The sequence below is a fragment of the Meriones unguiculatus genome, chromosome 9 (genome assembly GCF_030254825.1).
Source record: "Meriones unguiculatus strain TT.TT164.6M chromosome 9, Bangor_MerUng_6.1, whole genome shotgun sequence".
NCBI classification, from domain to species: Eukaryota; Metazoa; Chordata; class Mammalia; order Rodentia; family Muridae; genus Meriones; species Meriones unguiculatus.
Genome location: NC_083357.1, coordinates 31,429,264 through 31,451,373, shown reverse-complemented (window position 1 = coordinate 31,451,373; position 22,110 = coordinate 31,429,264). Strand labels below are relative to the sequence as shown.

General features: G+C 42.1%; 1 protein-coding gene across 2 annotated transcripts in view; it reads left to right on the top strand.

The window, feature by feature from the left end:
- Positions 1–22,110, top strand: part of Rarb (retinoic acid receptor beta) — a 648,239-nt gene that overhangs the window by 320,304 nt on the left and 305,825 nt on the right. The window lies entirely within an intron of this gene.

Sequence of the window (22,110 nt, the reverse complement as noted above, 5' to 3'; positions counted from 1 at the left end):
CACAGGGACAAGAGCTGATCAGCAGATGAGGCTGAGATTCCTAAAGAAACAGACCACTGGAACACGCAGTTCAAAGTGAGAGATGGTACTGTAAAACCACTGGCTCTCAGAAAGCTGGAATCTATCTAACTTGTGAGGTTTCCTCTTGGGTGCTGTGTTACAGATGCTGCCTCAGTTCACAGCCCCATGATGTCAGCTGTTGTCAAGAGGTGCTCCTGTTTATTTTGTGTTCTTTGCTGAGTTGCTTCTAACCCAAGGTCATTTAAGTTATGCATAAGAAGTGCTATGAGAAAAGAAAAATATTCTGATACTTCTTTGGGACTCATATGAATCACTTGTAGAAAGTATTCATGTTGTGTGGTTTAAAGAATTGTGACCCAGCTGTGACACCAGTGATCTTGTCCAGCTTTGAAGAAGTTTGTGTAGTTGTTATTTGGAGATGGGGTTGTGTCAGCTACTGGTGCTGTGACGGACGTCAGCACTTTGCATTCTGTGTTCATTCTTCCTGCCTCAGTGTACCCCCCCGCCATGATCTTGATGTTCCATGTCCTGCTGCTCTTGAACAAATATCTCCAAATGTTGGTTTGACTCTAACAAGTTTATCTTTGGAAGTACAGCCTTAACTTTGCATGTATTTTGTTCATTGTGCTCAACTTTCCCTCCTACCTCCTTCACACACAATAGCGAGGAGTTTGCTCCACCTAAAGAGTCCTTCAGCAATTGAGATGGAGTCATCAAAGCTGGCAGGAAGCGAATGACAGACTGTAGGGATTTGGTGACAGGGATATGGCTCACCATCACAAAAGGATCATACATCTGAATTGTGACTTGTTTTCCATTTTGCAATGATTCAATTGTAATTCATGCCCCTATGTTTTAGGTTTCTGGTCTCAGTACAGGACCAATAAAGTCTTTGAAATGCTTAGCAGCTATCTCTCGAGCGTTTAAAGTTTAAATTGCAAGTAGATGCAGATGAAAGGCTGTCGGGAGAAGTAGAAAGAATTCTGCACTGAAAATACATTGTTGCAGGTGCCAGATCAAACTATGGAAGTTCATCCAATGGCAAATGATATATGGAGTTGGTGTTAGTGAACACAGGGGCATATGAATGGCCGTTGACGTTTTTACAAGTCACTCAAGAACTTTGACACACATCCTAACAGGTTCTGTTCTCACACTGCAAGTGCATTGTGTTAATATGGCTGAGAAATTAGGAAAATAGGACTCCCATTCTGGGAGATCAACTCTAGCAGATTAGACACTGTTAGGGCGCCTGAAATCCCCAAGGTAACCATCAACAAATCCCAGCAACCTTGAGCTGTTTCTCGCCCTGGCTTTAAGGAAGGTTCAGTGTGTACATGGTATATGGAACAGAGCAGTTGGTACACACCAATGAGCCTCCCTGGACAGGTACATAGGTTCACCACCATACTCCTCTCTGTTTCTCATAGGTGCCTCTGTGCTGGAGTGTTCTGTACAGGTAGGCTTGGCTATGGTCAAACCCTGCTTACCTTCTGTTTCTATAAGTAAAAATTTATTGACACAGAGAAATGCTGTATTTACATATTGCCTGGAGCAGGTTTTGTGCTATAGTAAGACTTAGTTGCCCACACATCACCACATGTTTTCTTTTCCCCTTATGGAAACGGTGTATTGACTCTGTTGGGGAGACATGGTGTGGAGCTACGAGTCTGGTTATTTCAGACCTAGTCCCCTGCCTCAGTCTTTTGGTGGCTCTGTATCTGTCCCTGTATGAGGTGAGCCATGTCCTATCTGAGGCTCCTTTCACCTCATATGCTAATGACACACACAGGATGCTATTGCTATTTACTTGAGCCATGCTGCAACTGCATTTTTCTATAACACACTAGATGAGATGCTGGTGGCTTCACAGGATTCAGCCTTTGAGGGATGATGGTCTGAAAAGAAACAAAAGGCTTAATAACTCACAGAATGTTCTTTTGCTTGTATTGCTTTCAGGAGGCCTGGAGGAAGGCATGAAGTGTCTGAACCTTGAAAAGTAGCTGGAATAAGGGTATATAAAAGATGTTTAGGCTGAAATCTTCAAATCAGGCTTCCCTCTTACTCCTATCAATGCCTGTTTCATTTTTTTCTTACTTATTTTAGTCAAACCAAGTAAAGTTTCCTAGGTGAAATTAATTAAGATTTTTATGAGTATTTTATGCCTTCGTCTGTCTGTATACAACATGCATGCAGGTGTCCATGGGACCAGAAGTAGATGGATCATGAGCAATGGAACCTCTTTTTTTTGTTGTTGTTGTTGTTGTTGTTTTTTCAATGCAGTTTATTCAGGAACCTTGAACAATCATCTGACCCTGGGGAAAGCCAGCCCACAGCTTAAATAGCCTCTGGGTAGCCAACCCCAGCATGCCACGTGGGCAATGCAGATAGGTCCACATACATGGAAGCAAGCCAGATCCTCAGCCTTAGCCAAATGTGGAATTGTTCGTGACAGAGAGCACTCACCATCGGGAAGGTGGAAGGTGGAAACCAGCTCCATCTTTAAGGCGCGGCATTACGCAGCTCTTTACAGTTCCCCCTTTTTGTTTTAGACTTCTTTAAGCAAACTACTCAACAAACAATGACCAGCAGCAGCCAACAGCAGCCAACAACCAACCAATAAACCCCCAACATCTCAGGGGGTTTTACATCTACCTTTTAAATACCCTCTGAAGAGTCTCCAGAATTCCAAACATCACACAACTGCAGCAACTATTCTTCTTATGTCTTCTTCTTTTTTTTATTTTTTCAATGCAGTTTATTCAGGAACCTTGAACAATCATCTGACACTGGAGAAAGCCAGCCCACAGCTTAAATAGCCTCTGGGTAGCCAACCCCAGCGTGCCACGTGGGCAATGCAGATAGGTCCACATACATGGAAGCAAGCCAGATCCTTGGTCTTAGCCAAATGTGGAGTTGTTCGTGACAGAGAGCACTCACCATCGGGAAGGTGGAAGGTGGAAACCAGCTCCATCTTTAAGGCACAGCATTCTGCAGCTCTCTACAGTTCCCCCTTGAGTCATCCTGGGCAGACTGCTCAGACCCTGAATAATCATTTAGCCAATGTAGCTCATGCCTTAGTTGTACAAAAAGGAATTAATGCTCAAGTAAAAGGAAACTTGATGGTGTTCAATCAGAGGATTGACCTCGTGCAGGTGCAAATTGATACCCTATGGCAAATCGCTCAACTTGGCTGTCAATGAAAATATGCTGGACTTTGAGTCACTAGCATATAACATGAGAATTTTTCCTGTGCTGCAAATCTGTCTAAACAATTGTCGAGCTATATTTTAGGTAATTGGACTGGAGAATTCGATACTACGATGGAGCAGCAATGGAACCTCTTTAACTGGAAGGTTGTGAGCTACCCTGTGGGTGCTGGGAACTGAATGTAGCTCCTCCATGAGAGTAGAAAATATTCTTAACCACTCTGTTTACATCTCTCCCTGCTGCTCAGACAGAAAGAATAAATTCCCCTTGCCCTGAAATGAGATACTTGCCAGCAGCACGGGGCTGTGAAGGTTTTAGAACCTTCCATCTCAAAAGCAGATAATAAGACTCTCCATAGCAGCTCCTGAGGTCTTCCTCTTCCTCACACTCTGGCACTTGTCTCTGACCTCCTACTCTAGAGCCTGAGCTGTGTGGACAGCTCTCTGTCTGTGCTGCACTGTTGCTATTTTTATATCTACGAGTGTTTGTTCTTCTGAGGGCTGCTGCTACATGCTCCTAACCACAGTACTTTGGAAGCTGAGGCAGCAGGATTGAGAACTCAAGTCCAGCTTGGTGTACATAGTACAGCTCTGGTTTTAAAGACATCTTTGTCTCTGTGAATAGAGTGTGTCCATACCCAAGTCATTGCATTCTGATGTAAGCTTAGAGCACAGGGAACATGATAAAGAGAAGCAAATGATGTAAGAAGAAAACTCCCCATGCATTCAGCACGCCATGCAGCAATCTATGTAGCCACTATATTTTTAAGAGCATCCTGACATGGCTGTCAGACCATCGGTAGAAGTCCTGGTTCACAGATAGACACCATGAAGCTTGGGAGGGTACAAAGCTTAACAGCTAGTTAGAGTTGGAGTCAAATTCCAAATGCATATCTTGGGGCTACAAAGTGCATGAATTTCCCAGTGTGTCAAGCAGTGAGGTCAGCCTGACCTTTGGATGGTTCTCTCTGGTCCACACAGGTATCTCTTTCCATGATGTGCATGGGGTCCAGGATAGATGATTAAAGGATTCTGAAACCTGTTTAGTTCTACAAAGTACTAGGGTTGCAGCTAGTTTTTCATCTAAGGGGAGAGTTGAAGGAAACCCCTGGTGAGAGTACCACAGCAGAAAGCCTTCCAGTGGGAGGACAGGATGGGGCATGCTAGGCGATGCTCATGAGCTGGATTCCAGGCTTCCTGTCAAGTTGGACATCTGTCTGTCTATCTTGCTTTCAAGCTCGTCATGTCTCCTTGCTCCGTTTTATTGTGCCAGGGTGCACTTCTGCGTGTTGCTCAAGCTGGTAAAAGTTGCTAAGCATTTTGGCTGAGCCTTTCTCAGAATGGTCTGTTGCTAAGCATTTTGGCTGAGCCTCTCTCAGAATGGTCTGTTTAGTTCCATTGAGGGTCCTTTCACCTTCTTTCCTGATTAGAAAGCAATGTCCCGTCGAACCTGAAATACTGTATTCATCTAGAAATCGAAGCCCTCTAGGAAGGCAGCCTGCATTTCTCAAAATCAGCAGTGACAGGACATAAAGAGAGACTTACTCTAGGAGGAGACTTGTCAAGTGGCTTGTCTGAAAGGGATGTGCAGCTGTGTTAGACTGAAAGTTGTCCCAGTGTGCACTGGTTACCTAGCCCAGAGTTTCCAGCTCTGTCGGAAGTCCGTTCACACTGACGGACTAAACCTCACTAAACCAATCGTCTGTCTTGTCTTTCTGCTGAGTCCCATTCCCCCTGGACCTTACACAATAGAACTGCACAACAGGAATCAAGTCTGGGGTGTGGCCTATCACTACACTTTCACAGCTCCCAAATAGAACAGTGTGGGCCACATCCATGTGGCCTTCACAGTGCTACACTTAATTTAAAAAAAAAAAAAAAAAAAAAAGGTAGAAGAAAAAAGTCAAAGAAACTTGTGAGGAACTTGTATGCCCTTTGCAACCATTTTGCCCATTGCATCTGTGGTTCAGCAGCTAACCAAGGCAGTCAAAGGTTTACCTCAGTGTTTGGGAGACCTATTTTTCTCCATGACTTGAGGGAAATCTTTCAGTCAGCCTTCTGTGGACTGGAGGTTTGTGTGTATTATGTAAGAGTTTGCTCCTTATGGCTAGGCACGCATTTTTACTCCCGTGCCTCTGCTCCCCAAACGAGGCATCTTGGTGTCTATACTATTCGCCAGATGGTGAGTGTGTTTGCCATGTAGTCTGTAGCATCATTCTGGTTAGGATCTGGGCACCTGTTATTGCCTGAATTTAACCCCAAAGAGATCAAGATGGCATGGACATGAATTAGAAACCAAAGGGTTATTTTTTTTCATTTCAGCAAATTAATTACACTGCCCAAAGGTAAGCCCAGCTGTGGGTGCAGGAGCTTAAATAGACATAAGCACTTGATCATCACCATGGTGATTAAAACAAGAGAAGATCTGAGGTGTCCCAACCAGCGGGTTTTTTTTCCTGGTTTGGGGGTGTTTATTAGGAAGAATGTACACAAATAAAGATCAGAGATGAGGATGAGAGGAAGATGTTTGGGAGTTTTAGAATTATTTTATATAAAGACATTCTGATTACATTTTTAGTTATATTTGAGAGGCATTTAGAAAGAATATTTTGAATCAAGAAAACTAGATCTGGGAAAAATGAGATTTACACAGTGCTCTAAAGTGTCTCTGAGTTTTGAGATTCCCCCCTGTATGCAAAATTTCTGCAATTTCTGCCTCGGTCAGTTCTTCTACCTGGCAACTGTGGACTTTACATGGACTGTATTAGGGGGCCTGGTGATGGAGGAGGCTGAGAACAGATGCTCCATCTTGGATTCCTTGGGTGCCTCACAGGAGCACCACCTACACTCTGCCCCTGAGGTGAAGTGACATGGCCTGTCTTTGCCTCTTTCCCTGAATCTGTTTTATCAAACACTGGGGTGACTCTTCACAGTGAATTACATTCTGTGGGACAGCAGGATGAAGATAACTAGCAGTATTGCATGCTATGACTCAAAATAAGCAGGAAGAGGAAATAAAATGCAAATAGAGTGTGAAAAGGTGAATAGGTGGAGATAAAGGGTGAAGAAAAGAGCCTAATTATGCCTGCCCAGACCCATGAGGATAGTACCACTGGCTCTCTTGCTGTTCTTTTATTTAAAATTGGACAGGATAATGTTTACTAAATAATTCTCCTGTATTTAATGTACAACATATAACACCTCTGTCCATCCACAGGAAAGGGAAAGAAGAAGAAAGCACATCCACGCAGTTTCCTGAGGCTGTTCAGACATCAGAGTTGGGAATGTTTTAATCTTACACTCGGGTCAGGCTTGTTTCCAGAGCTCTGTGTTTGCCATGGATAATACAAACATGTCCACCTTTATATGTGTTGTTTTTATACAGAGGGTCTCTCACTAGGCGGCAGAAGCTACATAGTGCATTCGTGCATTTGGCTAGTTTTATATCAATTTGGCAGATGCTAGAGTTAATGGAGTGGAGGGAGCCTCAGCTGAAAGAATATCTCCATAAGATCAAGCTATAGGCAAGCCTGTAAGACATTTTCTTAATTGGTGATTTATATGGGAGGGCCCAGAACATTGTGGGTGGTGCCATCCCTGGGCTGGTGGTTCTGGGTTCTATAAGAAAGCAGAAAGAGCAAGCCATGTGGAGCATGCCAATAAACAGCACTCCTCCATGCCCTCTGCACCAGTTCCTGCCTCCAAGTTCCTGCCCTGCTTGAGTTCCTTTCCTGACTTCCTTCAGTGATGCCTGTGATCTGGAAGTGGAAGCCAAATAACCCCTTCCTTCTCTAACTCGCTTATGATCATGATGTTTCATCATATCAACAGTAACCCTAAGTAAGTATCTGAACCAACTGTGGCTCTAGTTGCTCTCTTCACTCACTCTTCAGGAAGCCAGGATATTATAGTAACTGCTTTGAAAGCATGTATGTAGGTGGCCCATACTACTTTTATTTTGGAATAGTAGTATAGCCTGTTACCTGTTCCTTTGATTTCAAAGTTGTAGTATATACTATGCTAGAAAAAGAAACACTAAGTACAATTCCTGAGGAACACTGGAGTGAAATGATACATGAGTGAGTCATTGAAAAGTAAGGAACAGTGTCACAGTCCCTGGAAAGAAGATGTTATAGCATTGAAGGGGAGAGGGAAGGAGATAAGGAGATTGTAAATGGAATTGACATGAAAAAGGCTCCCAGCATCAAAACCAGTGGCTCCAGCAAGCAAGCAGAGAGCAGTGGAAGCAGTGAGAGTAAGCACACTTGCAGACACCCAAAGAGAAAGTGTTGTAAGCTGTTATTTTGGACACTGTTCTGGTTACAGAGAAGTCATCCAGCTCTTCTTCCAAGTTTTGATGTATGGCCAGTGACCACTGTGTAGGGGAAATCATTCCACCCAATGCTTGTTTATCATATGCATTATAGAAATTTACATTAGGCACTTGTCTCTCTTAGAGTTTCTTAGGTCTATCAGAGTGGCTGGTTCTCACCTGTGTGTGCCATGTTAGATTTTACCTCCAATAAGAAATCTCCAAACTATGTGAAGACTATTAGGGGTTGAATTGTTTTTTGTTTGTTTGTTTTTAAACATGGATGTCCTGACCTCCAGTCCCTTTGAACATGTCTTATTTGGAAAATAGATGACATTATTGGTCATCTCTGCAGATGACCAAAGTGAGACATGCTTACTGGGATGGATACTGGTGGTTGTGTCTGAACACAGGACAAGTTTGAGATAGAGCTGGGGACACGAGAAAGCACCATGTAGAGACAGAGGTATGCCATCACAGCCAAAAACACATAAGACTCTGGCCTCTTCTAGGAGCTGTTGGGAGGTGAGGCAAGCTATCACCAACAGCTGCCTTCTGTATTTGAGATGACAGCTCTCAGAAGTGAGTCTTAGAATCATAACTTCTACCACTGAGAAAGGAAAGACTGCTTGTTCTTCATCATTTCCCCTGAAATATATCTATTTTCTTTCTCACAAATTCATTATTGTAGTGGTATTTTATGTTTCTTCTTTACTTGAGTTAGTGAGCAGTATTTGGGAAATACGGTCTTTCCCACATTTCCAGTGTCTCTTGGTTCTGGCAGGTACAAGGCTGGGGTCACATGTCCCACTACTTGCTTAAAATAAGACTTCTCTTATCCCACTCACATTCTTTTTGTCTTATTGTTGGAGAAACTCTCGTTACCCTTTTTGCTTCTACTATATTCTATAGAATACCCCATTACTCTTGATTTCAAAGCCTTCTTCTCCAAGTTATACAGGGTTTCCTTGGCTTCCATAATAGACTGACAGCACCAGGCAGTATCATGCACTTTGCAGGTTCACGTTCAGGCTTGAGTCTGAAATAATCGGAGCGCCACTCTTACCCAATAGTAGTCAGCTGTTTGTTGTCTTAAATGCACACTTGATAGTCCTCTACCAGGCTTTGTGAGCTAACTGTTTACCTAACTTTGTCACCCTCATATCTGGAATTCTCAGTAGCCTCTCTTCCCTTAAATAGGCAAACCTTGATGCTGTCTTTGCCTAGTCCTTGACCTCTATCCTTTATCCTTTCTTCTTAAATACATTTTATGATGTGATTGATTGTATAGATTTGTACAACCTACCTTGTACATCTGTACCTGTTACTCCTCCACATTTGGAAAACCTGTTCCATTTCTGTTCTCTTCCTCTTTCTGCTCCTCCTCTTCTTCGTCCTTTTTATTCTTCTTTCTCTCTCCCCCTCTTCTCTACATCATAGTTTCATATTGGTAAACTTTACTTAAATCTTCTGCTCATAGCAGCTGATACTATACCTCAGTGATAGCATGTATGAAGCCCTAGTTTAATACTCTGCATTGATAGCCTCATTAGACCTCTCCCTGGTTAACCTTACCCTCTCCTTTGGCTGCCTTTTGTATAATAATATAAATCAACCTTAGTATTATTTTACTGCATGCATAGTTTTCTTCAGTGTAGCCCTGAAACTGTTAAAATGACTGTAGTGTACAGCAGCACTGACTACTTGTTAATTTAGTGCTGAGAATTCTTTCCCAAATGCTCAGGATACATGTAAATGCTTGGTCTAAAATGATGAGTGTGAGTTTGCTTGAAAGACAAGGAAAATGGTTATCTGCCCAGGAACCACACTGGCAGCAGTGAGTCCCCAACTTCGCAGCATCTAGGACCTTAAAGTCTAATCCAGAGTGCTCATTTGGACAAGGCCATTGCATTGAACCAATTATGTAAATGGGGGGTAGGCAGAATTCCAGGAGGTTGATGCAAGAAGGAATGGGCATCTCCCAACACACTCCATGGACTTGAATGTGATCCTCCCACTTTGTATGCTTACCTTCCCTGTAAGCTCAGGGTAATAATGGAGTCCTAAAGTACAAGGGAAGATTTTTGTCAACTGATAACATGAGCCATTTATGTCACAACCATAGAAACCCCAGAAATAACCATCATGTTCTTCCCTCTGCTTCATTTTCACATTTTTGCCACTTCCATCCAAGCCTTTTCATCTAACAGGTCACCCAAAGTTTACTTCCCAAAGGGAAAGTTTCTAGGTCCACATATATGTTTCCATAAGCCTTTAAATCTACATAGACCACAGAGTCTAACAACACACCGCTTTATATTATCCAGAGTGTGGTCGTATACTTAGCTACAGAGAAGACCCATTCTCATAAGTAAGCATAGCATAGTAACCTTCTATCTGTCATGAAGAATCTGCATTGAGGAAAGACACACGCATTTAAGGCATCCATGCTTGGAGCCAGAGATCTGGGTCAGAAGCCATGCTTTTCCCACTCTGGGCCTGCAAGGTTTTCAGGTCACTTATCTCTGTAAATTGCTGGTGTTGTTCGAATGACTTTTCTAATATCTGTAATGATGGGCATTTCTCAGGCATTATGCCTTGGCTTCTGTTACTGCCAAGCTACTCTAATGTCAACTGCTTAATGACTATGATGTCAGCCAATCCAAAACAACAGCAACCAAAAATAAATAAACACAAAAAGGCACCAAAGAGGAGAAAGCTAACCTTGGCATTTCACACCAGCAAGTGGCACTATACAATGAACAACTACATAGTGAAAAAGACCATGGCCCTTTGGCATATCTCTTTCTGTCATGATGCTTGACAGGACATAAATATGTGTGAGTTCTGAAGGGAAACTCTGAGACTCTCTGACTCTCTTCTGGCCACTTCTCCCCAGCAAATCTAAAGCTAAAGCAAAATTACCAATTCAAACATGCACAGACCACCATTGATCGTGTTAGTTTAACCAAATATAGATATCAAAATATAGATATCCAACTGTAAGTGTATTCAATACAATTCATATGCTAAAATGCAAGTTTGAAACATGTGTATATATATATAGAGAGAGAGACATACATATGACATTTTATCCCTTAAGCAAAAGACTAAGGTTTGATACTAAGAATCGAAGAACTCCAATTGAAAACATACTGACCAAACCAGACTATGTAACAATGTATAGAGACGGTACTCCAATAAACAGTAGCCTGTTCTTCATGTCATAGGAGAAGGCCACTACCCCACCTTAGCTATACTTTAGTAACCAAAGAAATGCCCATTAAGGTGATCCTGTAGTGCTCTTAAATCCATTGAAGTTGCTGATGGTATCAAGCATTGGAAAGATGGCAGACCTGTACCATAGCTATTCTTTCCTGTGGGTAAGAGTCTATGTTTGTATAATAACTTGAAACACTTTTTCCTCTAGACTTGATTGCATGTGACCAAGGAACCCAGCTTCTAGATGGCATCCTAGAGGCACTCTTTATGTGGGCACCAGGCCTCATGGTTAAAATGTTTACAGTAGGTGCTACTCCAAATATACACCCAGGAACCACCAGAATATTAATAAGGAGATGATGGCAAAATTGAGGCATATTCCAGTAAACTGAATTATTTGTTAGTGAAAATGAAATTTTAAGTGGTAGCAAGGATAAAGAGTTGAGATGTAGTGTTAAGGTCTGTGAGAAGGCCCAGTGGGTAAAAGACTTGCTACTAAGCCTGATGATCTGAGTGTGATCCCCGGCCCCACGTGGTAGAAAAAGAGGAGAATTTACCCTCGTTTCTGCCTTACCTCCACCCTTGCACATGTTCACACACCCTTCAAATAAACGAAACCTATTTTTAAAAATAAATGCAACAGTGGTAAATGACCAGATACTCTATTGCTGCAGGTCAATGTTAACCTTCATTTGTTGTTGGGAAATGATTTTACAACTATTCCTAGGTTTCTGGCTGGATCACTTATAAGAAAAGACAGGTTAGCAATAGAGAAACATTCAAGTTTACAGCACATGTTTCATGTGGCGTTGGTGCCTTCGAAAAAGGAAGACTCTGAGGACATGGAAGCCTGTGGCTTTGGTTTAGTGTAAGGTACAAGACCTGCTTGCTTAGATTCTTCTCTGTCCTTGCATCCCAGATAAACACAGCCCTCTCCTTCAGCTTAAGAGAGCCCCCACTCCATCCACTGAGGGTCCACGCCTTGCTGCTGGAGTACACCTCCGAGAAAGACTACAGGGAAGTGTGCCTGCTTCAGAGAGAAGGGCGAGGACATTAGAGGGCCTCTCTGCTCAGACTGCTTCGTCAGGTGCCAATGGGCAACATGTTGAAATGTAAAGGAACTTGTTTAGAAAAAAAAAAACATATTTTAGTAAAAGCAAGCAATAGTAAATTGACAACAACAGGTATATCTTGGTGGTACAGTGGATCAGACAAATTCAAGGCTAGAGCACAGCAGGAGAGGTTTGGAAGTAATGGGGTCTTAAATGAGTCTGTACATCATCCAGTATTTGGTGAACTTAAACACCCAAACACCACACACACACACACACACACACACACACACACACACACACACGGATGGAGAGACACACAGAGACAGAAATGGCTCATTTAAAATGCCCTAAAGTTTCCATATTAAAAGTGATATTCAAATACAGTCTTTAAAAACTACAAACTATGTTATTTTTAAATTTTCTTGTTAGTGAGAAGACAAAAATTTGAAAGGTCAAAGGATTACCTTAGCCCCCATTACTGAGGGAGAGTAAAAGTCAGATGTTTCCTTTCTATAAAACAGCCTTGCATTATCAAGATTTCACCTACTTTGATTTGTGTTTTGCATCTTGTTTTCATATTTAGTGTGTCAGAGAGAATGTGGACAGTAACACAGGTATGTTCATCATTGAAAAAAAAGAAACTGAAGACAACATTCCTAATAAAGGTTGACCTCTGAGAACATGGAAGTTCATGCTCTGAAGCACTGAGCATAGTGACATGATATTGGAAAAGAAGTTTCCATAGGTATCATTACATATTAATAATTAGGTATTAATTCCATTTTAATGGTTTCTTTTACTTTTTATAATTATAATTGCATTTCTCCCTTCCCACTATCCCCTCCCATATTGCCTCTCTATTTAATATTCTATGTTTAAATGTATATGTCATATATGTTTGGAGACATCTATGTTAAGACAAAGCTTGGGAAAATTCTTTGGTCATTTTTTTTTTGTTTTGGGGTTTTATTTTATTGTTTTAGTTTGCTGGGTTTTGTTGTTATTGGTGGTGGTGATGCTATATTATTAGTTAGTTAGTTAGTTAGTTAGTTAGTTAGTTAGTTAGTTAGTTTTGAAGTAGTGAGGATTGTGCTCAGGGCCTAATGCCTGCTAGACAAGCATTTTCCCATGGTGTCACAATCTAGCCCTTGGAAGATATCATTTATTTTTATTTCTCAGTTGGGGATTTTCCATGGTGCTTTCTCTCTTTTTATTTTCCTCTTGAGACAGAGTCTCACCATGTTGCCCAAAATGGCTTCTAATCTGCCATCTTCCTGCTTTGCACCTGTGCACAGACAGATGCCACCATACTGGGCTATGATGTCTATGTGGTCTTCATTGAGGGTCCATGGCCATCTTAGTCTTAATTCTATATTTACTATTTAATGCTTGTCACAGAGTGGGTATCCTGTCTTTATATAATATGTTTGATAATAACTTGGAGGATTAATTAAAGTATAATTCCATTTAACTAATTTAGTTGGATTTGCTGAACTGAATCTCCTGCCTAATACAGGATTCTGGTTAGCTGAGAGTTTTGGGATTCATAACAAACTCCATTTTCTAGGAACCAACCTTTCCCAAGGACTTTTGAAAACTTATAATCTGAGGCAGAGTTTCAAAGGAGAAATTTTGAGGAGAAATTCATTCTGTCAGAGTCTCTGAAGATTGTCTCGCTTTGGTGCTCATGCTCACCCCTGACTCTGGCTTTGACCGTGTTAATGTTATCCTCACTGTCCAAATAGTCTTAGCCATCACAGCATGGGGAGGCCACACACATGAACTTACTCACATTGGCCATGGCAGAGTCATGATCTATTTCTCAAATTTATTTTATCAGATACCATATTTTGGGGGAGTTTATGAACATTTATACAATAATTACACACACACCCTTTGAATTGCAAGTAAATACATATAGATGATAAAAGTACAAGGGAAAAGCATGTAAAGTCACTGCACTGATGTGGCTGATGATGAGGGAGCACCTCACCTGAATGTCCATCTGGTGAAGAAGGCCCCCGCAAGTCATAGAAAAGGTTTGTGAGCTGAAGCCAGCAGACCTCTTGAACAGCAGAGTTCATAGCCCGACTCTATCTTCAGGACATAAGAGACACTTTGTGCCTTAAAGCTTTAGCTGGCCTATCTCATAGAAGGCCATGTGCACTCTTATGTCCCAGTGAAAACCAAGTGCTGAGGTACCAACAGTTATCTCCAGGCAAATAATCCCCAAATGCTCTGAACCTAGTCCAAAAATAAGTATTAGTGTGTCAAGACAAATAACTGGTCCCCAGAGATGGGAGGAATAAAAATTCAAGGTGATCCGCAGCTGCATAGGGAGTTTCAGACCCTGGATCAAAAAGCAGCAGCAGCAAACTCTTTCAGTTGAAAAAATGTGTGAGGGGGTGAGTTGGAGTGCATCCTAGAACTAACAGGCTTTTTAGACTAATGAAAGAACAAGGGAGGAAGGTCTGAAGAGCCCAAACAGATAACGTGGTTTTCATTATGTCTCTGTCACTCATGCCACCAGTGCTCAGAAGGAGTGCTCCTTCACTGTGAGAGAACGCTTTCATCACGACCCCTTCCCTTCCTTGGCCCCATCATGGGGAATTTGTATCTCAAAGAACTGGGGATTTTTCTTTATTAATTAATTAATTTGTTCATTTTACATCCTAATTGCAATTCCATTCCCTCCTCTCTTCCCAGTCCCAGCCTTCCACCTACTTCCTCCATACTCCCTTTCTTCCCCACACACCTCTGGTACCAACTCACCCTGGCAAATCAAGTCAGGACTGCATGCCTCCTCTTTCATTGAGACCGGGTGAGGTAGCCCTGCTAGGGAAATGGTATCCAAAGGGAGGCAACAGAGTTCAAGTCAGAGAACACCCACCCTCACTCTCCAGTTGTTAGGGGACCCACTTGAGGACCAAACAGATCATCAATTTCATATGTATAGGGACCTAGGACCAGTCCATGCATGCTGTTTGGTTGGTGGTTCAGTCTTTATGAACAAATAGACAAGCGCCTCATGAACCTGCCTGTAGGATGTACTAGCCAGATCTGCATGGGCAGGTCCTTAACCATTTATTTTCACTGTGCAAGGACTTGGAAGAACACACCCTAGCCCGAGAGCTTTGTGCTCCTGAGTTACAGCCCCTGATGTGGAGTGGGTACCTATTATCTGTATGACAGATATTTATTGTCAGATGATAAAGCAAGTCTTTGGGGAGATTTTCCTGACACGATCTCTGGTTACACAGGAAGGAACCATGAGACTTGTCGCCTGCAGCTTTTCCCTCATGTACAGCAGATAAAGGAGGTGGCCACTGCCCCAGAGCATCTTTGCAGAACAGGTGAGAGTTGCTCAGTGTCAGACCCACTGACACTGATAATAAAATAAAGGGCTTATTTAAACAGCTTGGCAAGTGTTTAACAAGGACTGGTTGCTTGCATGATCATAATCCTTCCATGCTTACAGAAACTCCTTGAGGCTGTGCGTCTGGGTCTTACAGGATGAAGATAGTAGCCATCCAATAATGCCTTTGTAAATACCGGAACAACAAGAAGAAAGCCTTTTAGTGTATAAGTACAGCTAACTAGCCTGTCAGGGCTAAGTAATGTATAAGTCAAACAGTGGAAAACTGTAGCCTCGTGGGGCCTCTCATAAGTTAATTACCCTTCCCTCTTCCTACCACCCTTCTAAGCGCTCTGATTGGTGGATCTCAGTGCAATTGTATTTAAACCACTGTGAATCATTTTGCAGGGACTATGTTTTGGGAGACCAGGTCCACAGTAAGATAGTCAGATGCAAGCCACAGCTGAGATGGCTTTCTCAGGCTCAGTATTGGGTGAGTAGTTCCATCAAATGGAAAAAGCTCACCTGTTTCAATGTTACACGTCTGATTTTGGACAGAAATTCATCAAAAATAAACTCAAGCAACTTCAGCTCCATGTGAGTCCTTCACATGTGCCCTGTTTCCACTCCATGTGCAGATACCATTTCATATGTTACATTTACAAGGAAAGGTCATTTGTTTGCATCACCCTTTGCTACCTTAGATACAGTTGACACAGGGCTTTCCCCATTCTGTAGTAGTTCCTTTCTGCATTGCTCCGGGAAACATGCTTTGTCTGCTCCATGGCTATATGTGCAATGAGCTTTTTCATCTTCTGCCACTGAGTCTCATGAGCTCACACATCTCCTGTTGGTTGCTAGAAGGCTGATGCCTCCCTTCAGTAAGGTCTTCCTGTGAGCGCATCTCCTCCCCTCGTTCCAGCCCTGCCGTCTTGAAAGAGTTTTCTGTTTTCCCCCAGCTCATTTTGTTTGTATTCTGGCTAAACTCCTTGTAGAGGACACGTTTTCTCTTGGGTTGAAATGTGCTCTCCAGGATCCCTGTGTGAACTACACAGCAGCTCCAAGTTGCTGGACCGCCCATCACAGCTGCACTTAGTGTGTAGCTGTCCTCTCCAGCCTGTTGCCTTTCTTCTGAATTACTTTCTTTGGATAAAGTGTCCAGAAAGCTGTGTCAGGACCACTCTGATAACCAACAGCCTGATTTTGTCTTATTTTTGAATGTGTATCCAGTGGGTGAAAGGGTTAAGCTTACTGTTCATGGGTATTACTTCTGTGTTAGGCAAGGGTGGATCTGACCGTCACATGTCTGAAAACAAGGAGAATATCCCCACACACTACATAGCAGCAAAATCGCATGCACATAACAAGGACCAAAGCTTTCTACAGCGGCTCCTGTGCTATGTGGTTATATCATAGGAAATGGTTCTTATTATAGTCTTTTTCCTACAGCAGGGGCCCCACCAGGGAACTGCCCTCATAGGCATTTGGAAGTGTGTGGGGCTTATGTTGCCATGGCCACGCAGTGATGGTGTTGAGGAAGAATAGGTGTAGCTGAGGGAGTAAGCCCTTTGCACAACCTCAAGTGGTTCTGCTGCAAATGCATGTCCACCCCTCTGAGGAGCATGCGGGCTTTAGATCTGGTGCTCCCCATGTGTGTGAGCAGGTCATCTGCCTGGTGTCCACATCAGAGCAAAAACCCTGCTGAGCACTCCTTGGTTTCAGACACTCTTCTAGGACCCCAGATTGCACACCTGTTGATGAACAAAGCCCAATCTTTATGAGCCTTCCAGAGCAAGTGTGGCCTCTGGGACTTACTTTTTACCAGTTCCACCACTTACATTTCACCAGTTAACCAAACATGCACAAGGCAGCTTTGAGTGCTAGCACGAGGCTCTGAGTGGCTGACAGAGTCTCAGAATTTCAGCATGGCCTCCCAGATCAGCTCTACCTAGAGCCAGTTTTCTCAGTCTAGAACCTTCCTTTGCCACTGGCCACAAGCCTTTGTCACACATACTCTTCCCAACTAAAGAAAACCCACTTCTGAGACAGAAGCCAGCTCCTTTGAACATGTCTGTGCTTAAAACATTGCAATGTATGAAGTATTTCAAAAGGATTTTAAAACAAAAAAAGCAGCTCTGTTCCCGAAATTAAAGACGTGGGAAACCTAAGCCTCTAACATGTTCTGACTTACTTCCTGCGCGCAGACTCCTCCCACCCTGGCCTTCTGCTTTTCACTGCTTTTACACTTCAGTTGGCTTGACTAGGAGGACTTTCTGTCAGCTCCTCATTCAAAAAAATAAATTTGTCATAAAAGAATGAAAATTATTAAATTTTATTGCTGGCCATTTTATTATTTTATTGTTTCTCTTATCTGTTCTCCTACTCTGGGATGTATTCTCTAAGAGCAGCTGTTGAGGTTGATGTTATAGGAAGAGATTTATACAGTTACCACTCTCTCTTTTTCAGCTGCCTGCCGATTATTGCGTTCTGTACAAACTGGCAAAGTACTATACTATCTACTTAGAGGACACACACAACACAACACACATACACATTACACACTACCACTCAGCTTCAGTGGGGAGACCAAGAAGCAATGTAAATGATCTATAATACCTGCCTCTAGTGAAATATCTACCTGGCTGCATAACTTAAAAGAAAATGCTTTAGAATTAAAACTAGACTGACATTAGCCATAAAGGCTGAGCTCTGGAAGCCGCCTAAGTGCCCATGAACCAGGAAATGCAAGATGTGTATGTGTCTTCATGGATATATACGATGGAGTATTAGGTTGTCTTAAAAATCGAGGTGGTAACATTTGTGAAAACATGCTTGAATCTGTGCTAAATCAGCTCAGCTAAGTGGGCAAGGAGCCCCAGGGGTCCTGTTCTTTCCCCTCAGTGTTCTCGCCTCTGTGTGGATGCTGGAGAATTAACTAAGTACTTCCCTCTCTCCAGCCCTTTCTTTCTTTCTTTCTTTCTTTCTTTCTTTCTTTCTTTCTTTCTTTCTTTCTTTCTTTCTTTCTTTCTTCTTTCTTTCTTTCTTTCTTTCTTTCTTTCTTTCCTTTCTTCTCTTTCTTTCTCTCTCTCCCTCTCTTTCTTTCTTTCTTTCGAAACAATGCCTTTATGTATATAAAAATCTGTCCTCAAATCTATGCACCTTTTGCATCTGTCTCCAGGAGCTGGGATTATAGGTCTAAACCAACATAGGTGCTGTGCTTTTATTTCTATAAAGACTCTATAAAATGGCTGAAAGCAGAGTACAGGAAGATCGCCAGTGTGAGAGGGAGGAGAAGTGAAAAGATGCAGGGGTGTTCACTCTCAGCTGGGTGGGACAGTAGGCTGCGTGTCCTACAACGCAGCAGGAAACTAGTCACCACAGTTTGCTGCAAGTTGGCTGGGGTGGGGTGGGGAGGCCTGGTGCTGGAACTATGTCCACACCGAAGGCACTCAGGGAGGAGACAGAACAATCTCCTCACTGTGTACACGGAAATGGTACCCAAAACACATGCAATAGAGAGTCATCAGGTGACGTGTCCGGTGTCTAAGGTAGGAAGCAGCCACAGGGCATGGCCGGATACAGGGTCTTGGAGCACAGGATCCCTGCTCTCTGGCTCAGTAAGTCTCCAGTCACACCCGTAAACAAAAATTACAAACCAACTTTCTGGTCCCCAAACTGAATATTCCTAAACCTAAACTCAGATAGCAACAAAACACAATTTTTTTTGTTTACTTTAAACATTATTTCTAAATATAGCTGTGGACCCCAGTGTGACATTCTAGTGGTCACTGCTGTCTGGGCTCCTTTAAGCTCTACATGACACTTCTTTTTTCTTCCTGAACTCCTCAGCAAAGCATCGTCACTAAAGCATGTTAACAAAACAAATTACAGTAATTCACACTAAAAGATAAATGGTTATATGGCTTGCTTTCTTCTACCTCCCATGAATATTTTATTTTGACCAATACAGAAGTTTTAGAAAGAAGTCTTAAATGTATCTCTAAACGTATGTTTGACACATAGGCCTGTGACCAAGCAGCATGGGATATTTCCTGACTATTAAAACTACATCATGAAAATTGATACCTACCCTTTCTGAAGCCTTGAAATGAAAACATCTCTTTCTATAACCCTGTATATGTTCATACATTTCATGCCTGCTGACTCAGAACTACAGCTGTAGGCTCTTAGATAGTTGGCTTCTAACACTAATTTCTAAAGAGTTGCTTATATTTTTGGGCTAAGGAAACAGATCCTTAAGGAAAATGGGTGGTAGATCCAGTAGCCACAAGCTAATGTCACAGCGCTGTGTGTGTGTGGCGTTTAGAACATGAAGCCCTTGTTTACACATCCTGACAGGTCCTCAGATCTGTGTCTGTAGATAAACCATCTGCTGCAGGTTGGTTTTACTGTAGGTCGATCAGATTTTTGTTTGATATTAGGGTTTTGGTGGGGGGATTGTTTGTTTATAGGGTTTTGGTAGGGGTTTTTGTTTGTTTAAAGGTTGTTTTGTTTTGTTTTTTGGTTTGAGGTTATTTTTGTTTATTTTGTTGTTTGTTTTGGGGAGTTGTTTTGGATTTTTGTTTTGTTTGTTTGTTCATTGTTTTGAGGAGTTTCTCCTGTCTCTAGCTTGTAGTAAACATTGCAATTTCTACTGGCCATTCTCCTCTAAATTTCTTCTTGTCTGCTTATTTACTTCATTGGATGTAAGGTTGGTCGGTTGATTTTAGTCAGGGTCTCCCCCTTTAGCCCAGGCTGGCTTTGAGATACTGTGCCTGCCTCAGCCTCTCCCTTCCCACCATCTGCTGGGATTCCAGGTGTGCACCACCTCTTCCAACTTACATTCTGCTTCTAAAGCTTCATTTTTAGGAGTCCATATGTGAGTTGCTTTGTATGGTACTTGTTTTCCTCTGCTAGGCTCATCTCACTTAACAATACCTTGTGTGTTCATCTGTGCTGTGGCAAATGGCAGGATCCTATTTTTGTCATGTCTGAAGAACAACCATTGCCTTGAGCATAATAATCTGTTGGTGGACAACCTGTTTGATTCTCCATTTTCCACTTGGGAACGTGACAGTGGTGCAGCAAGGTTGTTTTTAGGGTGTGGTGACTCCACTGCCTTGGGCAGACCCTCAGTAGTGGTGTTACCAATTTATTGCATAGTTCTATTTTAATTTCCTAAGGAATTCCCACTTTTCAGCAGCAGCTGATTTAATTTACATCCTCAAGAACTGTGTCTAAGAGTCCCTTCTCTTCACACCCTCACCAGCTATATTCAGTTTTTGTGGTGACAGCTACTATGATGGAAGTAATGTGGCTTCTCACTGCAGTTTGGTTGACGTTCCCTGTTGGCTGATGATGCTGAGTTTCTTTTCATAGACTGGCTGGTCATCTGTGTGTCTTCTTTTGGAAGTCCTGGTTCTCTTTTGCTCAGTTATAATTTGCATCATTTGGAGAGGTTTTTCTATTTAATTATTCAAATTCCTTATATCACTTTATATGACCTGCTGTCAAATACCTATTAGGATATTTGGCTGATAGAGTTAGGTAGTCTCAAATAAGTGTCACAAATATATCTTTAAGGACAATATCTGGTACCTTTCCATAGCAACAAATTAATGTCACAGTAGATCTTAGGATCTTGGCTGGCAGGCTTCCACAGCAACATTTCGCAAACCTTGCCTCCCACAGGCTACACTGCAGTCACTCTGTTCTCTGCTTTCTTCTCCTTCCAGAAGCTCTTCGTTCTTTCTTATTTTGCCTTTGTTGCGCTCTCTCTCTCTCTCTCTCTCTCTCTCTCTCTCTCTCTCTCTGCCTGTGTGTGTGTGTGTTTAAGAAACTCATTCAGGTTTGTTCTAACATATTTCCTCCTGTTCTTTACTAGGAGTCTCAGGCTCTCATTGAGTCTTTACTCCACTAAGCTGGCTTTTGTATGATGGGAGAGGTAAAAGACTCATTTAATTTTTCCACATGTGAACACGTAGGTTTCTTAGCATCACCGACTGCACAGCCTGTCCTTCCTAGTGTACTCTTGGCTCCTCTGTCCAAGCCAGCTGCTGTCAGTGTGTGGTCTTATCTATGGGCTCCATTTTCCATGTGCATCTACCTTGTACTTTGTGGGATCCTGTCCACAGTAGTTGCTGATAAAATATAGCAGTAAATAATGGTTTTCAAAATGAAAGCCGTCATGCATCAATGAAATAAATTAAAGACACACTAAGTGGAAAGATCCCCTGTGTTCATGGATTGAGACTTTCTTTCAATGTCTACACTACCCACAGAAATATCTCGTTCAGTCCCTATCAGAACACCAGTAACATCCTTCATAGAGACGCAAGTACAACTAAATCCTTACAGGAACTACAAAAGACCCAGCAGAGCCAAAGCCATCTTGGAGCTCAGGGCAGTGTCCTGCAGGATGCCACAGAGAGGCAATGCCATATTTCTTAATACAATTCAAAACATAGAAGGAGCCTATAGATTTGGCCTGGTAATCTTCAATATCATATTCAAATTCTGAATTTATTCCAGAAACCCATTCAAATTTTATTCCTATTACAACACTCCCCATCTTTATTGGATTTTAAAGAATTTTCTTATCATCTGATAAAGCCCAGTGAGTTCAAAATGCTTTTTATTAAATAAGGGTGCATTGAAAATTTAACTCAATTCAGTTCAATGGATTATATCTTACTCCTGACATGGTGGAAAATTATAGCTTCATTCCCGGGGAAAAAAGTATTAAGTCTAAATTAAGTCATAGTCAGAAATTTTATGGATCTAATCACAGGAAAAGGAGAAACCATAGTGTTCTGATAAAATATTGGAAGTGATGGGATATCAGAATGTAAAGATTCTCTTTAGGGTACCTGCAAATGAATGCGTTTATCTGAAGTCTGTTGGTGCTGTTGAGAGTCAGGGTTCTGACCATTTCAA